This window comes from Pinus tabuliformis, chromosome 1_1 (genome assembly GCF_031772625.1).
Source record: "Pinus tabuliformis cultivar Carrire ecotype Pingquan chromosome 1_1, CPIR1, whole genome shotgun sequence".
Lineage (NCBI taxonomy): Eukaryota > Viridiplantae > Streptophyta > Pinopsida > Pinales > Pinaceae > Pinus > Pinus tabuliformis.
In genome coordinates this window covers 285,206,899-285,217,025 of record NC_142297.1, presented here as the reverse complement: position 1 = coordinate 285,217,025, position 10,127 = coordinate 285,206,899, and the positions used below count along the sequence as shown (strand labels likewise).

The window sequence follows — 10,127 nt, the reverse complement described above, 5'->3', positions numbered from 1 at the left end:
TTCCCACACATTCGAAGTTGTCATCTTCTTAAAAACAATCTCCCTATCCAAAGAGGCTAGTTATGGAGAAAAATGACCCCACTCCTGACCCTAGTCTGGCTTTCGATCTTAGGAATATTTGCATAAAGGTCACTTTGCTACAAGACATTAAATATATCCCCATATGTACAAAAATCATTATGGAACTATGTATTAAGAAGCCACGAAGGAAGAGAGTAGAACCACAGACCATTCAATATATTTGCAGAGCAACCATGTTGATGACAAGATGTAAACAAATGGAGAAATATACTGATCCTGAAAACCTGGTTGTTTCTGTCCAAATAGGTGATATCATTGTCCCCAATGTATTAATAGACCTGGGGGTGGAAATTAATGCGATGACTAGGTAGACCATGGATCAACTTGTGTTGTTCCATATTCATCCTAACCCTACAATGCTTGAAATTCCATATAGATCCAAAATCAAGCCAGAAAGTGTGTTGGATGATGTGGATGTTTTCATTGATTTGTGGGAATACCTCACAAATTTTATTGTGCTTTAGCCTAAAAATCTTGTGGGTGGACATCCCTTAATTCTAGAATGACCTTGGCTTGCCACAACGAATTCTTATATTGGATGTCGCTCTAGTGATATCTACATTTCCCATGGAGACAATAGGAAGAAGTCACCTTGTACCCACCTGCTAGATCCATTTAGGAGCTCAAAGATACCTTATGGCTAGATTATGACAGTAGTGATGAGGAGACTCAATCTGTGTCTTTGATCCATCATCATACCGGGTCCACCCAGGAGGATGAGTTACAGGACTTCTTGAACAATCAAGACACAATGCCAAATTTTGACATGGTTCATCAAATATTTATTGTAGATATTCAAGAAAATTATTGTTCTCAACCTCCCTCATCAAAGACTCTAGCAACATCTTCCTGTACTCTTGAGCCTGAGACCACTCTTGTTGGGACTAGTCCAGGAAAATATTTACACATCATCTCAAGCCTGGATTCATCCCAACAAGGCATCTTGTTATCTTGTTGCGAGATCACCTTGATACCTTTGCATGGAGTTACAAGGATATGAAAGGTGTACCTCTCGAAACCTGTACTCATCATATCTATATTTAGGAGCGGTCCCAACCTGTTTGACAACCCCAAAGGCGCATAAAACTTGCTCTAAGAGATGTTTTGAAAGAAGAATTACAAAAGCTCTTAGACGCTAATTTCATTTATCCTGTATCTGATAGCCAATGGGTTTCTCCATTGGTGATGGTTCCGAAAAAATATGGGAGATGATGCATTTGCATTGGTTACAGAGAATTGAATAAAGCCACTCTCAAGGACTATTTTCCCCCTCCTTTTATTAATCAGGTGCTAGATACCCTTGCCAGTAAAAAATACTTTTCATTTCAAGATGGATTTAGTGGATATAACCAAATCTAAATCACACCTGAAGATTAAGATAAAGGTAGCTTTACATGCCCATGGGGGACATTCGCCTACCGAGTACTTCCCTTTAGGCTATGTAATGCCCCAACCACCTTTCAAAGGGCAGTGATAGCCATTTTTACTAATCTCGAGTGTGCTGAGATTTACATGGATGATTTTTCAGTGTTTAGTGACTCATTCCAAGAAGCCCTCAAAAACTTAGAAAACATACTTTTCCATTGCCAAGAAGCTCACCTATCTTTGAGTAATAAAAAATGCAAATTAATGTGCAAAGTAGGGATATTTATTGGTCATTTTATTTCTGACATAGAAGCTATTTTGCATCTTCCTACACCCAAAACACAAAGGGAAGTGAGAGGATTCCTGGGACATGCGGGCTATTACCGGAGATTCATTGAGAAATTTTCTAGGATAGATAACCCGCTTTTCTAATTATTAGCTATGGATAGTGTGTTCTCTTGGTCCACATCTTGCCAACAACCTTTTGAGACATTAAAGGAAAAATTAGTACAAGCACCAGTTTTAAGGGGCCTAACGGGTCCCTACCATTTCATATTTCCTCTGATGCCTCAAATATTGCCATTAGTGCAGCTATAGGACAAGAAGAGAAAAAACAATCCTATGTTATTTACTTCATCAATAAAAACGTTTCACCTTCCAAGTTAAATCGCACAGTAACTGATGATTTTTTAGCCGTAATTTTTGCTATAAATAAATTCATACACTATATTACAGGATATGAAGTCTTTGTGCATACTGATCATTCTGCTATAAAATATTCAATGAATAAACCATTGACTAGTGGTAGAGTGCCTAGGTGGTTACTCTTGTTACAGGAATTTAATGTTACTATTGTTGATAGACCGGGGAAATCTAATGTTGTAGCTGATTATATTTCTATATTAAATAATCCTAGTGAAGTAATTCCCCTTGATGATGATTTTCATAATGAACATCTTTTTGATGTGTCAACAAAATCCCCATGGTTTGTTGACATCGCTAATTATATAGTAACTCGAAAAACACCACCTCACTTATCCACTCATGAAAAGAGGAATATCATACAAAAAAGTTTTGCATATTCCTGGATTTAGGGAGACTCTTTCACACCGAACCAGATCTCATTATTCATAGATTTGTAAGAGAGGAAGAGGTGTTTGAAATTTTGAAATCTTCCCATGATGAACATTTTGGTGGCTATTTCGTTGATAAGAGAACTGCATATAAAATTTTACGAGTTGGATAATTTTGGCCCTCCTTGTTTAAGGATTACAAACAATATGTCAAGTGTTGTGATAGCTGTTAGCGAATGGGTCAACCAATCCAAGCCAATGGAATTCCTTTATGTCCTCAAGTTATGATTGAACCCTTCGAAAAATGGGTTATTGATTTTGTAGGACCAAAATCCAACATCTTTGAATAAAAAAAATAACTTGGTTTGTACATATTTTGTTACAAAATGGGTAGAGGCTAAAGTTGTTTCTTTTGCTACTAAAAAATTCGTTGTTGAATTTTTGTTTAGTGAAATTTTTACTAGATTTGGTGTTCAAAGCGAGATTGTTTTTGACAATGGACCACAATTTGTTTCTAATATGGTGCAGGAAGTTATGGATCAATACAAAATTCGACACAGGCAGACCACACCATATCACACACAAGAAAATGGCCAGGTGGAATCTACCAACAAGGTGATCGAATCCATCCTTACCAAAACAATGAATCTTCATAGAAAGGATTGGGCCAGCAGATTACCTGAATCCTTATGGGCTTATGTCCCTCTATAATTTTTCTCTCTTTGTCCTATTAAGATTTACCATCCCTTTCTTCAAAAGAGATTGCCCCTATCTGATTACATTTTTTCCCTCTTTTCCTTGAAATTTTTTTCCCTATCCATTTTTTTGTATATCCCTCTTGGATCAGTCTCACTCTTGAATTCCTTTATTGATCTCCTTCTGATTCTGAAATATACCCCTTTCATGCTTCTTTCTTTCCTTATGGAATATATTGCAGGATCTGATAAGAATTTGTGGATCATATTGGAAGGCACATGATAATACAAAGAACTAGCGAATACAACCTCCTTCGAAAAACTCGAATTTTTTTTCAAGATTCAACCTGCATATTTTATTTTTATTAGAAACTTCTTGCTTCAGATACGGTGCAACATTTTTGAGTAAAGGAACAATGATATTGATCAGTACAGAGATGTGTGCTTCAGTGCAAAAATTTTGGAATTTCTGGTGCAGGAATACACGCTGTTGTACGCTCCTGGGTGCAAGAACATATGCTCCAGTGGAGGAACGATGGTAGTCCTTGGTACATGAATGTGTGTCTTAGTGCTGGAACCAAAGACTCTTGAGTGAAAGAACACGAATCGCAGTACAAGAATGTCCGATAGAGGAATGCATGCTTGGAACAAGAGTTTGGCCCAGGAACAGGTGAAGTTTAACTTCATTCAGTATAGGGATCTTGTTCAGGCATAAATGGATGCACTATTTTAAATTATATCATGCATTAAGTTTTCCTACATTCGATTAGTGTTATGCAATCAGCTCACAAAATAGAAGAAATGATAGATCAATGACTTCGAACTTAGCCTCTTCGAGGGGGAAACCTCCTTTACATTACACAAATGAACAATTATTGGATGATACAAATGAAAAAACCTCCTTCCTATATATAGGAGTTTAAGGGATCACAATATAATCAAAGCCAACATAACAATAATAATATAAGGGCACAACAATAACAATAGTGGGATTCTCTGGGGCACAATAATAACAATATGGAGACAATAGGGTAACAACAATAACAATAAGGGCTATAATGAAAATAATAATGGGGGAGTCACTAGTATTATAGGGACCTAACATGCCCCTCTCCTTTAAAAAAGTGTTGTCCTCAACCAAGGAAAATTTTAAGAACCCCCTAAATTTATATGTATAATAAATGGGTGAATCCCCATAATACATAGGAAAAATGGAAGGTGATCTTATTAATAATATAATATGTAAATATAACTTTTTTGGTGAATCTCTCACCAAATTATATTATCTTGTAAAATCATGGTGAATCACTAGTAAAAAATGGCGAATCACTAGTACAAAATGGTGAATCGCTAAGAAATACAAGGGTTGTTGTAGTATCTTGGCACCAAGAGGGTACTCAAGAAGAAACTGTAAAATAAATTGAGAAAATTGTTGGTGAATTAGATGAGATTGACTAGTTACCATCAAGCACGCCACTCTAGTGACTAAATCATACAGATATGGAACTAATTGTTAAAGTCTATTGATGTGATTGTTTTTCTTGCATTGTTTCATTCGTTGCAGACAATTAATCATTGGCATACTTAACACCTTTTAGGTGGCCATCGTTGATCTACTATTTTGTATTTATGACACATATAACTTGATTATAGGGATGAGTATTCTTATTTTATTTTCATCTTCATATAAATGTCGTGAACTTTTTTCTTCACCATGCATATTCCATGTCCTACACTTGAGGCGCTCAGTATGAGGTCATCCATTGTAGATGGCATAGTGATCATCAATCCTTCCTATTTTCTCATATACTTCTTCTGACTTCTGATAATAATATTTCAATATTCAGTTAAATGTAGAAGTTGTTGGAAAGTTTGAAAACTCCATTATTATGCAGATTCATTGTGAAACAAAAAGGTCAGCAAAATCTTACTTCTGTCACTAATACTTGTGATTTTGTCATACTTTGTACAATATTAATGAAACTTTGATGGGTAGAATGGGTTATTCTTTGACTTTGGATGGAAAGTTTCCCTTCTGGTTGAATTTAAACGCTTTCTCTTATGAAAATTCACACCTCTTGTTGGCACCCTATTTTTCCTCTATCTTTCTATCACTCGAAAGATCAAAGCCTTCTGGACAAGATTCTTCATGCTATCCTACACTACTGGAGATTCCTTTCAAACTTTCACTATGAGCTCAGTCATTTCTTTCCACATACTTATCTCTAGAATAGGCTATCTTTGAGGTTCTCCAAGCTCACGGGTCTAATGTCCATTTCAGAATTTTTCTTGAAACTTTATGAAAATTTAGCTGACCTTTTATTAACGTACTTTCCTGCAACAACCGTTGATCCATTTTTTAAACTATCAATATATAATATTTGAACTCGAGAAAGCTTCCATATCTATCAATCTTGATCATTATTTCTTCCATGGACATAAAAATTTGAGATTCCGGTGCCCATTATTAGGAAAATATGACAAGGAATTATTGTTGGTGTTCTTTCGAAATCCTTGATACCTAGTCAATATCATAATCAATTATCCTAGATGGGATATGAAATTCCACTTTCTCCATATAAGTCCAATGAGGTTGGAAACACTCTCAAACACCCGCAAACAATTAATGGTAATGTTAAAAAAGTGACATTCTTTGAACATTCTCCAAATAGTCATAAATGAGATTGTTTGGATACAAAATGTGAAATAAATGAGAATGTCTCATTTATGACTATTTGGAGAATTTCTGGAGAACGTCACTTTTATTTTAAGGATTTGATATTGCCCTTAATTTCCAAGGTCACAAACTCCTCAAATTTTTGTCCCATACTTTTTTTTTGTCTTAGAGGGTTGTTGAACAAAAGAAATGGGGGTCATGGCACCTAGGTATCCCCTCCTAGAGTTGGTGGGGAGATGGGGAGAGGGTGCCTAGATACACCCCTTTTGGGGAAATGTGTCCCCCACATTGGGAAATGTTTCCCTTGGTCCCACTCATAACATGAGATACATGGGGGGCATGTCCCCATGTCACACTGGAGATAATATGCAACAACAAAAAATCCAAGGTGGCTAAAATGTCGAAGCAGACATTGTTATAGGTGCGAAGACATGGATTCCCCAAATTTTTAGAAAATTAAAAAATATACATAAACCATCCAAAAATTTAAACTTACAGTCTTTCTTCATTGAAAATCAAGTTGGATTTAAGAGATCTGTGGTTTGTATCTTTTGAACCATTGACTGGAGAATCCACAGTATGAGCATTTTTATACCAACGTTTCAAAATGAAGTTGAAATATAACATACCACATACTAATGTGACATATATGATCTCATCATCTTGATTCCCTCACTAATCTTAGGAGAATTCTTAGTGTAAAAAAAAAATCAACACACAAGTTTTTAACACGAAAGAACAAATGAAGCAACATGATATCAATTAGAGACATTTGAAATCATAAATTAAAAGTATAGGCTCATGGTCTCAATATATTTATGTAATTGCATGTCCATCTTCATCGCTGACATGAGTATATTCAGGTTGGCTTCAAGAGAATTTCTCAAATCCTCTATCAAAGGATCATCTATGTCAGAGAATGAAGCCTTAGGATCCCCTTTATTTTCTATCATGAAATTGACATTGATATAAATATTTGTGTCCTTTTCCACATCATCAATGTAAGCATATTTCAAAGATGATTTATCATTTTTCTTCCAATCATTGAACATGACAGTAGAGTTATGTTTAGTGCACATGATATTCTCACCAGATTCATTTGAATGGTTATCTAATTTTCTCTTTGTATTTGTAGCATGCATATGTGAGTTTCTTAGAAGTTGCTTTGCATTAATCTTCCTATTGTTAAATGGAAGGGTATTCTTATTCTCAATATATTTTTCACGCATAAGACATTGAAACTGCAGCCTATGGCTTTTCCCATATGGGTTTCTAGGTTCAAAATATATCGTCTATGATGCATTTGAGGATATTCAGGATGGGTTCAAGAGAATTTCTCAAATACTCTATCAAAGGATCATCTATTTCAGAGAATGAAGCCTTAGGATCCCCTTTGTTTTCTACCATAAAATTCACATTGAAAAACTATCTAACATTTTCCATGTCATCATTGTAAGCATATGTCAAAGATGATTTATCATTTTTCTTCCAATCATCAACAAGATAGTAGAGTCATGTTTAGTGCACATGAAATTCTAACCATATTCATTTGAATGGTTATCTAATTTTCTCTTTGTATTTTTATCATGCATATGTGAGTTGCTTAGAAATTGTTTTTCCCTAATCTTCCTATTGTTAGATGGAGGGGAATTCTTATTATCAATATATTTTCCACGCATAGGACATTGAAATTGCAAGCTATGCAAGGACATAAGAGATCTCTGAATACATTCCAATAGGAAAGAAATCTTTTGAGCCATGCAAATTTTAAACTTCAATGTCTTCAAAATTTTATAGTACCTTGCTATCGAGTTGGTGAATGGAGAACGTAAATATAATCCTTAAAACAACTAAACAAATGCTTCTAGAAACTAATTGATATGAATTCATTAAACTTGCAACACATGTGATATCCACTAGCCCAACAAAGGCAGGTAATTGTTGTATCAATACCTATGCCATCTTTTTCTTCCCTCATATAGTGTTAAAAGGGAGCTCTAGTTAGAAATTCACATTGTTACTCTGTAAGCAGCTTCAAGGGCATAATATTATGAATGGCATTGTACTAGACTGAATAGTTCTGCTAGATGTATTAGTATGCTACATTTGGAAACTTGTGCTGACCACTAAAGGATAAATATTGTTAGCTTTTTTCTTTCCTTGGTATCAAAGGGCAACTCGTAGATATCCCTAATCATAATAATTAAAATTGTGTTAAAATTTTCATATTCTAGGCCAGCCCAACTTATGTATATATAGACAATTCAAGTCCTCTTGCATGGATCACTGATTTGTGGTTTCTATTGGCCTTATTAAAGGTTAATGGGCAAGAAAATCTTAGCTTCTTGTATGTTTAATTCTCTATGTATGTTCTTCTGCTACATCGATAAGGATCTCTGGTATCATTATCAGTAATATTTCATTATTCATCAACACTTGCTAGGATAAGTTCCTAAAACTTTATAGTTTAATTGGGGGATATAATTTTAAATAGAATTATGGAATCAAGAGACTTTGTAACGATAAGCCTTGTATTGTTGAAGGGATTTGAGAGTCCTTGGGTCTAGTCCCTTAACGAATAAAATTGAACTTACTCCAATTCCCACATTCAAGCCTTTTTCACTATATAATGAAGCAACACTTTTCTCCCCTTGCTATAATTTCATCATCCCTCCAAGTATGTTATCATTTGCATCCTAGTATAAGGAACAATATGACTAAGAAAAACTATTTTCCCCTTGTTGTAATTTTATCATCCCTCTAGAGATGCTACCATATGCAACCTAGAATGAGAAACTAATAGTGTTCCAAGATGGCCCCATACAGTCTCTTTAGATGCAGTCAGTATTTCTACACACACAAAAACATAGAGACAAGATTTAGTACATCCTTGGAATTTTCTCTTTTAGAGACATGGAAAATATTCTTGCTTAACTTTGTAAAATACAAGAAAGACATGATCTAATAGACTCTACAATTAGATTGATAGAAAGCATGCTCATTTATGTTCTTGAGATTGAAAAGGTTAACACACTAATTCTACATCACCTTGACTCAAATTTGTATTCTTTTTGGATATCCTGCTAATATAAATTTAAATTTTAAATAACCATATGATTTTTGTAACTTTGAAAATATAGTCTCTTTTCTAATGGATAATTGCAAATGACTTGTAACATTCTCCAGTGAAAGTCCCTCGAATTTCATAATCTTTATGATTTTCTTTGGAATTTCTCCTGTAAAAAACTTCAAAAAATAATGTTTCAGGAATTGGAAAATTTTCACCTACAGAACCTCTCACTGCTAGGTTGAGACATGTTAAGGAAGTTCAAACTTACTATCTATTCCCAACCGATCCACTATAGAAACAAATTGTTGAAGAAGTTGCATGGTCTAGTGAACTCGTGCCCTCTTAATACAAGTAATGTCACATGTAACCTCATCAAAAAATTCCCCACCACTGGTATCCTTCCTCCTTTTGGAAGAGGTGTCTGGTGAATCACTTATTTCACAATCCTCACATTCTCCCAAGTCAACCTTGAGAGATTCTCTACCCCATATATGCACTACATGTTGCCAAATGTTTCTTATCTCCTCTAACCTTATAGACTTAATGAAGTAATCATAGGCTCCATCAGTGATTCCTTTCATCACAACACTAGTATCTTCATTTGTTGACATCACTATAGACATAATAATGCAAGGGAATATGTGGTGTAGCATGGCTCAACTAACCAAACTAGTTGAATCTTAACTTCCTCCATTAGATATACAAAAATAAAAGGGAAAAAATAATTTAAGTCGATCAGAGAAAATAGTGGAAAATAACAGTTAAAAACCTAATTCCCATAGTCAAACTATCAAGAAATGTTTGGACGAACTTCAACAATAACTCCAACTACTTTGAAAATGTTTTGGTTTGTTCATAAATTTGATGTTGCAAGCTATCTAGTGGGGTATTCAGATTTCATGTTCTAGAAAATGAAAAGCTAATCCTAGAGAGAAGGGAAACCAATTACTTAGTACAAGAAGATCTAGTCCCAATCCAACAATTTAAAGCAGCCTGAACCTATCCTCATTTGGTAAGTACACCTTACACATAACCATATCGTAATGGTCTTAGTTTTCCTTAACTATTGATATTTCTTGGGGAATTCGCATGCATGTTGTCACTGACACAATATACAATAGTAGTGTCTCTGAGAAAATACCCTACTGAAAGCATATGTACACAAT

General features: G+C 34.8%; 1 pseudogene; it reads right to left on the bottom strand.

The window, feature by feature from the left end:
• Positions 1-8,395: 8,395 nt before the first annotated feature.
• On the bottom strand, positions 8,396-9,614 carry LOC149212648 (two-component response regulator ARR14-like; annotated as a pseudogene).
• Positions 9,615-10,127: the final 513 nt, after the last annotated feature.